The sequence below is a fragment of the Coturnix japonica genome, chromosome 5 (assembly GCF_054131305.1).
Source record: "Coturnix japonica strain WE chromosome 5, WE-NBRP24, whole genome shotgun sequence".
Taxonomy (NCBI): Eukaryota; Metazoa; Chordata; class Aves; order Galliformes; family Phasianidae; genus Coturnix; species Coturnix japonica.
The window spans coordinates 39,770,737-39,781,168 of NC_140667.1; the positions used below are offsets into that span (position 1 = coordinate 39,770,737).

The 10,432-nt window shown below is 35.5% G+C and overlaps 1 non-coding gene across 1 annotated transcript; it reads right to left on the reverse strand.

Moving 5' to 3' along the window:
* Positions 1-8,773: 8,773 nt before the first annotated feature.
* On the reverse strand, positions 8,774-8,876 carry LOC116653568 (U6 spliceosomal RNA). Its single transcript, XR_004307668.1, has one exon. It is a non-coding gene; the product is annotated as a U6 spliceosomal RNA (small nuclear RNA).
* Between the last annotated feature and the right edge of the window lie 1,556 nt (positions 8,877-10,432).

A 10,432-nucleotide genomic window follows, 5' to 3' on the forward strand; every position in this document is an offset into this window, starting at 1 on the left:
TTGCCTCTGGCACTGATGTGACATGTAACCTTAACGCAAGTCCCTTCTCCCCAGAAATGGTGCTGCTTCACAAAAACTCACTTTTGTCATAAGTTCCTCAGGAGTAGTCTTGTGAGAGAACCTCTCTCTGTCCATCTATATAATGAACAGTATTAATGACTGAAAAATCAAAGTCATACTTTCATGCAGTGTGAAAGGCAAAGTTTATTATCTCAAATGAAAGGCTGTACAGTTCAAACACATTCCTCTGCACAAACCAGAATGCAGCTACTCATAAGATTTAGTTCAGAAATGAAACTGATATTTCCCATAAAATTATTTTCATCATATAACAAATTAAGAGTCTTTTAAAGACTGTTCCTCTTGAGCACAATAATGCCATACCAAAACAGCATCCTGTATTAAATATAGATGCTAATAATACAACAAACCTTTAGGTTTATTTTTATTACATAATTCTCCCTATTGTACTTTGTTTATCAGACAAGTGAGTAGTGCTTCACTAGACAGTGAATCTTGGGTTATAAATGATATCGTATAGAACAATTACAGCATATGGATTTGTAGATGTATTCTGTGGCACAGACATTTCTGGGAAGTTCAGGCTTTTCCATGTGTTTTGGGACAAGTAAATGGTAATGATAAATTTTCCTTGTATTAGTGTCCCAGTATCCAGTTCACATATCACTGAGCTGAACTCAGAGCTTCATTTTTTCAGTGTAGAAACCTCCTACTGTGTTTCAGACTTGCTACAAAATATAAGAACAATTTTGTAAGCAGCTGTGCCTCAATGTCCCTGTCAGTAAAACAAGAATAATTTTATTTATAAAATTGCGGTACCACTTTGTTTATCCTTGACAATGCTTACATCCAGTCACTGAAGTCTGTCCCAAATCTCCTTGCATGGTTACAAACATATTTTTAGAGGAATGCTCTGTTTTGCTCTGAGCATCTACCTGTTCTCCAGGTCCTCTAGGCCTGCTGGAGCTCACTGCCTGCTAGTTTACAAAGTGGTGCAATCTGATCTATCTGTATGAAAAAATAAGTAAAGGATTACTGAGATGACTTTTCTGGTTTTCCATCAGCAGTGGATTAATAATGTAAAGTACTCTACAAGACAAGTGATTTGTTTTTGCCGTGAGATTAAATGGAATCACTTGGAAAACTATGTGGGTTTATTACTACAATAACTTTCATGCATTGATCCAGATAAGTCCTTAATGGTCACAAGTGCTGTTTAACGATCTTAGATCATTTTTGAATATCAGCTCTTAGGATTATTTTGTTTAATAATACTAATAAAAGCAACAACCAAAATATCCAAATGATGATGATATTAATCGTAGGGGGCGGAGAACAGACAGTGATTATATAGTGCAACAAGGCAGAATTAAGATGATGGTTGCAAGGCATTTCCAGTACAAACTAGTTGAATTTAAAAGCTGTAGAAAGAAGCTGTTTCCTTGCTTTCAGCAGGCTTCAAAAATTTGTACAGGGTGAGCCAATAATTGAAAATGGACCAGCAAGAACTGTGTGTGTTACAAGACTGCAGTTACACTGCATTGTGAATACATTTATTTAGGTATGGCTGTACCTGTGAAATACTATGGTATCTCCTTTTATGAAACTGAAGTCAAAAGGGCAAAAAATACCAGTAACAATGATATCAACTTTCTTCTAGAGCAAACCCAAACTGTTCTGATTGCTCATAGTTTTGACATAGGGTCTCTGTTACTTCAATAGACATCAAAACTGACGATAAAAAAGATTATATTTTTTTCTTTTTAAATTCCTTAACAAGAAAATGAAAGTTAACTGGACTTAGTTTTAATGAAGAATATTTATTTTCTACAGACTAGGTGTTTTTTTATTAAAAAAAGTAAATAAAATAGTCTCCCCTGCTCTATTTCCTATGGCTATTTTCTCCTGTAAGGCTCTTCTTCCTCTTGAAAGCTTGAGAATGTTTTTTTTTGTGAAAAACTTCCAGCCTTAGAAAACTGTGGTATGAAAAGCAGTAGGATATTACAGCATCATTTTAAGTATATTTGTTGAATTTCTAGCTGTAGGTTCTTAATATTTTTTGTAATGGTGTGTTTTCTCAGAGGTTGTATTTTTTGTTTCCTTTGTTTGTTTGTTTTTAGGTATATCCACAAAGTGAACTTTGTAACAAAGCTTGAAATCTTATGATATATAGCTTAATTGTAGGAGGACAGTTGGCCTATGTGAGTGCTTTCCCTTTAGGATTTTCTGCTGCTGCCAAGATAACAGATTAAAGCACTATGTTCCCTCTCTTGTTCTTGGCAGGTTCCTGCAGAATAGCTCACTAGTACTCACTACCTTTCTTGCCTGTGTTGATGGTCATTTGTAAGTGCTTGAAGGTAAAACAAGAACCAAGGCAAATCTATACCAAACACTACTGATGCTGAGTGGGAAATGTTTCTTTGTGGCATCTAAAACTGCAATAGTAAAGATAATGGAAAGACATGGAAATTCTCAAGATCTTCCATGTTTGGTGTCTCTAATGTAAGAAAACTTTTTGTATAAAAGAAAAAGAAAATGAAGTCTATTCTAACGGGAAGTTACAGGGAAGAAGAAGAATCTTCTGTTCTAATGGAACAAGGGGGAATGGTTTCAAGCTTAAAGAGGGTAGGTTTAGATTAGATAAAAGGAAAAATTCTTTTACAGCAAGATTGGTACAGCACAGGAGCAGGTTGCCCACATATATGGTTAATGCCCTGTCCCTGCATTAGGCCATTGGCAACCTGATCTAGCTATGAATGTCCCCGTTCATTGCAGGGGACTTTGACAAGAAGACCTTTAAAGGTCCCTTCCAATTCTAAAGATTCTATGATTCAATGATTGCATTTAGAGTCTGATAGTAATAAAACAAGAGAGAATGGTTTTAAGCTAAAACATGTATGTAAGAACTTAGAAGGAAATTCTTTAATCAGTGGGTGGTGAGGCCTTGGCACAGGCTGTCCAGAGAAACTGTGGATGCCCCATCCCTGGAGGTATTCAAGGCCAGGTTGGATGGGGCCCTGGTCATCCCAATCTTGTGGCCGGCAACTCTGACCATGACAGAAGGTTAGAACTGGGTGATTTTTTAGGCCCCTTACAAGCCAAGCCACTGATTCTGTTTTTCTATGTAGATGCTGCTGTAACTGTATCCACTTGTTTACCATACACTGTATCTTCCTTTAAAGCTTTCATTTCATTCATAAAGCCTTTGGCTTAGAAGACTGTTTAAATAATAAAGCTGTGGATTATTTCTCTAAAATTCTAGATTTCTCATCACTTCTGTATTGCTCTAAACTTATCACTTCTTTTCATACTTCTTTTGTTTTTCACAGATGGAAAGTTTAGATGTTTTCTCCAAAGGACTTAGTTTGAAATTTTGGAGCCAACAGCTCCAAACTACTGCCTCTGCAATATGGCAGTGGAAACTGCTTCCTCAAACTGCCACAATAGTTACCTACAAAACAGACATCTTTGTAAAGATGTTGTTCCTTTCAGGCAAAGGTAGTGTTTACAGAAATGAGAGAATTGTTGATTTTTATCCAGTAATTCAGTTCTTAACTTGTAATTCTTTTAACAAAATACCAAAGAGTGACAATCAGAGTGGATTTTTTTTCACTTGGATAGGTCCACCAGATAGCTGTCAGACTTTGTGATAAGAAAGGCTGCTAGTTATGTGGACTGGGGAAAAAAGCTTCAGAGTTTAAAGGCCATTCAGTTACTGTGAACAATTTTGTCAATATCATAAAAAAGAAAGCCTATAAAACCTAAAAGCTAACAGAATCATTGCTGAAGTAAATTGGAGACATACGTGCATCTCCTTCTGATATGCCTGTTACTTGTTACTGCAAAGTTCTGAAAAGAAGCAATATGATCTGAGTTTTAAAATCTGTATAATACACAGGTTATTTGCCAGGTCTCTGGCTAACTGGCTAGTTCGGTTAATAGCTTATGTCTTGTGCTTTTTCTAGGCTCTCTGATTTTTGGCAGACTCTTAAAGTCAATTTAGAATAATCTCATTAATCTCTTAAGTCAACATGTGAAGAAGAAAAATATTTAAGACATTACTGTGATTTATGTTGATCAAAGACTAGTAGATACCTCTTGTATCAAAGACATAGTAATCTGTTAAATCAAATTAACCTCTAAAATTTGTGTGCTTTGACTAAGATAATTAAGGAATGTTTCATGGAAACTGGGGGTTCCCAGTTTAACATCTAAATAAGAAGTTGTCATGTGAATGCAGTGTCAAAGTTCAGAAGACCATTATAAAATACAAGCAGAATATATTTCGGTGTTGCAGAAACAGGGTCAGAGATCCTTATTTAGTGAGATGAATTTCTGATAAAGTAACGTTTTCCACTCATTAAAAATTTAAGGGTCCAGTATTTAAAAAAAAAAAAGAAAAAAAAAAAGAAAAAAAAAAGAAAGCCATGGAGAACTGTGGGTGGTCTGTGGTTGTATTTCTTTATTTTTACATTTTGGACTGGTAAGTGAATAGTACTTTTCTTAAGTGGACAGCATTTATAACAGAAATTAACAGTAACAAATACTAATATTCTAAACAGAACATTGTTCTCTTTGTTAAGTGGAAACAATATGCTATCTAGGCCTCTATCCTGGACAGAAAGACACGGGGATGTCTGGTAAATGTGCTAGAGGTGAATGAATGTGAATATGAGACTGAAAGGTACATTGTGTGTGGAGGACATCTAATGCTATCCACTGCCATTTCAAGTGATTAACAACTACTTCTTTTTTTTTTTTTTTTCTTTTTTTTTTTTTTTTTTCTTTTTTCTTTTTTCTGGCACTGTTTTTGTCTTTAATTTTGTTCTAAAAGCTCATTGTTTTTTCTGATGATTAGTGTCCTTATGCCAGCCCACACATTTCTTCAGATAAGAGAGAGCTGATCGGTCAAGGGCAATTTGTGTAAAAGATAGAAGTTAGATTTAATGTTTTCTACAAATAATTGCCCCACTTCATTCTCATGATTCTGCTGTGCTGGCAAACTTTCTTTGTAAATTGCTTTTAGCAAAGGAAGTGACTGTAGCTATTTTTGATCAATGTATTTCACAACTCTTCAATATAAAAATTAGAAAGCACAAAAGAGATTTTTTTTAATCTTTTAGTTAAGGAAAAAATCATCATTCCTTTTTGTCCCATTCTACCCTGGTCTCCTGAGATTAAAAACAAGTCTCACTATAATTTAAACATGTTTTGATCAGTCAGTTTTGAGAGGATTAACCTTCACTTCTGGAAGATTTCTCCTTGTGATCTCTTTCCTTCTTGTGATCTATTAGGAAATATATAAAATATCTCAAATTTCATGTGACATTTTTCTTCTGAAATGATGAGTTATCATCAGTTATTATTTCCTGTCTGGTGGAGATAGATGCCACACGTTATTTACTGTGTATAAGCAGTAAAACATTTTGTGTACTTTACTATCCCCTTGCAGTGCATTTTATTACTCTGTTTATTAAAATTAATGCTTAGAATTGAAAGCAAAGAAATAATTAAAATGTTGATACTCTTTACAATTGATTATTTCATCTATTGTATAGCTTACTTAGTATGGTTTAGTTAAGCAGTGGTATAAATGGTTTAAAAATAGCAAATATTAAAGCAGTCTTATTTTTTGCATTCAATTTTGAAGGACAGGAGTGGTGATTTCATGTAAAGAATGCTCTTCTCTGGGAGCTCTACCTTGTGTCAGTGAGTGACAAGTCTGCTGTAAACTGATCAACAGGATATTATTGCTTGAACATTTTGTATGCTCTGGCTCTGTCCATTTTTTAAAGGATTTCATTTCAACTTCCCTTATCCAGCTTTGGAATCATTCTGCTAGGTATGGTACATTGTGTGTGTGTAGCTAATACCTGAATCTGAATGACTACAAAGAAAATCTAATACTGTTGGGCAAGATATTCCTATGGCTGAGTCACCTTTTACTGCTGTGCAGGATTTCCACAATGTTTTTCCATGAGTTCTAGATGGTCAGTAACACCAGATTTTATGCCATTTGCAGAAGCAGCTGAAGTTGGCGATAGGATACAGGCTAGAGAAGTTTAGGCATTTTAGACATTGACCCCAGTAAAAATTTATTGTGTTTTTTCAAGTCACACATCAACAGCTATTTTACATGTGATGCTTTCATATCTGATGGTTTTCCTCATTTTTTCACCTCCAGCAATGCTGACTGTTAGTCAGGAACTCTATTCATGGAAGTCTCCAGAGGACCTTCTGGTGGAAGAGACTTTCAGAATTAGTGAGCTAGAAGAGAAAGTATAATAGAAGACATTTTCATGCCTGGACAAAATTTATCTTATAATTAACCCACTGAAAGCCCACATTTATTTTATTATTATGATTTTAATATTATTTCTGCCCCTTTCTCTTTTCTTTCTGACATAATCATCCAATCTGATTTCTGGAAGAGCACAGGAGAACTCTGCTTTCTTTTGTTTCTCTGATATATGTTTTAGATAACTTCATTTAAGTGCTTTGTAGTCAAATGGGCTTATCTCTGCTTTGGAGAGTTTTTCCTCCAGATAGGATATCTGAAGTTTTTCCCCAGGTGAATATTGTTGTCAATATTACTTAGTACAGGATGGCGTAAGCCTGTACAGCTACCAATAGGAAGAAATTTCTCAAGCAGACAATATACAGTATGAGGGTTTGACACCACATCACAAAGGCATGAGTTATATGGTTGAGATGGGATCAGATCTATTCTCTTTTTCAATTGAAACAATGAGAATTTTAAGGTGACCCTCACTTGAACTAATTTAAATTATAGCATGTGTGCTCCGGTGCATAATGTAAGGAAGACAGTTTTCTGTTACTAGCAGGAAGTATGGAAAACATCATCTGAAATGAGTAACTTGGGAGTGCAGTTTCACATAATGCAATTTCATGTAAAGGTGGAGTAAATATATGAAAACATGTTAGTAGGAGATGTGACTGTAACTGGAATCAGTGATAGTACTAGATGAACTTCTTAGTGGGTACAGCACAGAGAAAACGAAGGGTAGGGGAAGGAAGGGAAGGGAAGAAAAAGTAAAGGAAATTGAAGAGCTAAAGTCCTGTATCACCAGTGCTGTTTTCTCCTATCATGTAATGATGGTATTATTTGTCTCTTATAACATCATATTGAAGAAGCTTTCACTCTTAGCTAACAAATCAATCTAATAGAAAATCAGAAATGGAAAGCAAGACAAATTGGTTTGTGTAGATTTCCATGGAATTTCAATGAATACAGAGAAAAAGGAGTGGGTGAAATGACAGCAAAGGCTTTTGAGGATGGCTTTTTGAACTTGAGGGCTGATTGCAAAGTAAGTATTATATTAATTAATGACAGCAAAGGCTTTTGAAGATGGCTTTTTAACTTGGGGGCTGATTGCAAAGTAAGTATTATATTAATTGCTGAGCACTGGGCATAATTTATAGTGCCTGGAGCAGAAATCTAGAAGAAGGAATTGGTTCTTCTCTTGTCTTAGCAACTGACTTTCTCTCATTCACAAGCTCATCTTTGTGCCTTACTTTACCTGTCTGGAAGTTGAGGTTGAAGCTTGCCTACTGCACAGGATTGTAGTGAATTCTATAATTTGCTCAGTTCACAAGCAAATATTTCAAGCTGCTCTGTTGCATCAGACACATTTAATCCAAGATGAAGCAAAATTATATGCAAAGAGATTTTTCTGGGAAAGAATTTTCTGATTATTTCTGCGACAACTGTGATTGCTGTGACTGTTTTTCAGAAAGTGGCTATTGTGGACATTTTGTTATTTTCTGATAGGCACTCTCAGTGATTTCTTCCAGCAGCTGATTTAAGCAAAGTAAACAAGCAGAAGTAGATTAATTTTGTCACTATGCTAGTGCAGCCCTTGGAGTTTCAACTGCCTTCTAGAACTTATGAATCTTGATTTTTCCTACTCATTACATCATTGGCACAAAATTTCTGTATATAGTTTGATGGCATCAGCATTTCTTGACTGAATTTGAAATTTGTCCAGAAGATAGACAACAGAAATGAAATGGCATAACAAATACATGATTTTATAGGCCAGCTGGGATTAACTTAGTTGTTTCTGCTCAGTTGTATGCATGATCTGCAAGACTCAAAAATAATGGTAACAGATAGAAAACAAGACCAAAATATTTATAATCATTAGTGAAAATTAAAAATACTTATTTACATTAGGAAAAGTATACATCATGTGTTTTAACACCTTTCCATCATCACCATGCTCACTGTTCCTAAATGCTACATCCATAAGTTTCTTGAACACATCCAGGGACAGTTATTCAATCACCTCTCTGGGCAGCCTATTCCAGCACCTATCACTCTTTTGAAGAAAAGATCTTTCCTAATATCCAACCAGAACCTCCCCTGCTGCAACTTAAGGCCTTTATCATTCTAATGCTATTATCTGGGATAAGAGGCCAATCCCCACGTTGCCACAACCTCTTTTCAGGTTGTTGTAGACAGCAATAAAGTCTCCCCTGAGCCTCTTCTTCAGACTAAAGATTACCAGTTCCCTCAACTGCTCCTCATAAAGCCTGTGCTTCAGACTCTTCATAGCTTCATATCTCTTCTCTGGACACTTTCCAGGTTTTCAATGTCATTCTTGTAGCAAGAGGTCAAAAACTGAATACAGTACTCATAGTGCAGCCTCACCAGTGTCAAGTTGAGGGTCAACCACCTCCAAAGTCCATCAAACTACACTATTTCTGATACAAGCTAGGGTGACATAAATAGAATATGGAACAGTTCATGAATTTGAATGTCATCATGATGCAGGAGCCATGCTAATCTTCCCTGTTTTATTCAAATTTTAGTACATGTTCTGCTGAAGAATGATTGTTCCTTACTTGAGTATTGTTAGAGAGCTTTATAGTGACCATCACCTGAGGTGTTACTTAAACAACTGCTGGAAGGCCCAAAAGCAGAAAAAAAGATGCCTTTTTCAGTCTGATGAGGCTTCATGTCAATTTTTTCTCTCCTGCATCAAAGCCTTAGGTTGAGTTCTTCAGTTATTTAATGAAGTTGATTAAATTGTGACTAACAAAGTTGTCTGTTGAGATAATAATCTCATTTTTGTATATCTACAACTGCTTCAAAGAGACAGGATCTGCTAACTATTGCTTTGCTGTGTGTCTTTCCGTATTAGTAATCATTGGTGCATAATTTCTCATTCATTTACATAGGTCTAAAAGACTGCATGTAATATAAGAAAAAGGTCTATAATGTGCCAGTAGGAAAGACTGAGTGTGTGAAGAAAAAGAATTAAAGAAATAAAAATAGAATCTTTAAAGATTCACTGTAATCCTGTGTTTTTAGTAAATTGCTGACAGTGGTAAAATAAGCTGTTTTACAGGCTGATCAATATCTTTGTCCACTGTAAGGAAACATTTGAACCTGTGATGGATATTTGTCCTTTAAATTGCTACACATTTCTCCTTCAGGCTCAAGATTTTGGACTGTTTTTAAATCTCTACCTGATGATTTTTAAATTTTGATTTATGTATTTGCATTACTTGATTTATATTTGACCCCAATTTTATGACCAGGATTCCGGATTCCATGTTTCACATACAGTTAGAATCTTCTGTAATCTTGGTTTTGCTAAGATCTGGAGAGAAATCTTAGAATAGAGCAGTGAAGCAAGAGGTTAAAATATACTTGACAGTGAGTAACTGAGGGATCATTACATACTGGGGTACTTGTAACATGATGGTTTAGTGAGAATGGATTCCATTGTTTTAGAGCCAAACCAGTCATTTAATAAGAGAATTCTTCATAGCATGTGTTCTGGTCATGTACTTCTCCAGCACTTCCCCAGACTCTGTTGGTCTTGCACTTTACGTTGTTTCCTTCTACTTCATGCAGTATGCCAGAGTATGGAAAGGAGACACATAAAAATGAGTACGTAAAGAATTATAAACAGTTTAGCTACAGAAATGAATAGTCTGGATACACAAGAGTTTCTGTTTTTCTCGCTAATATTTGTCTAAAAAAAGCACTAATTACCGTAGGTTTGTTCCAACAGAAAATTGATGTAACATTAGGATTTTGTCTCTTGCAACATAAAATTGCCAAGTATTTTCCTTTTGGTCATCCAGCTGTTGTACGTACAGCCAAAATTGGACCATTTACAAAAGCTTGGCCTATCAGCATATATAGCTTTAGTATTTTTACACAGACTCCCAGGTCTTCTTAGCAATCATTGCAAACTAGAAACAGGTGCTCTAGACTATAATAATGTCTTTGGGTATGAGAAAGTGGGTGTAGAACTTGTGTTTTTCCAACCATTACCTATTGGCCATATCTTACAGTGGGCCATCTGAACCAAAACAAATGCTGGCTCATTTCTGGGGTTCTTCTTCCAGCACTGCTGGAAGAGGTGCCTGGTGC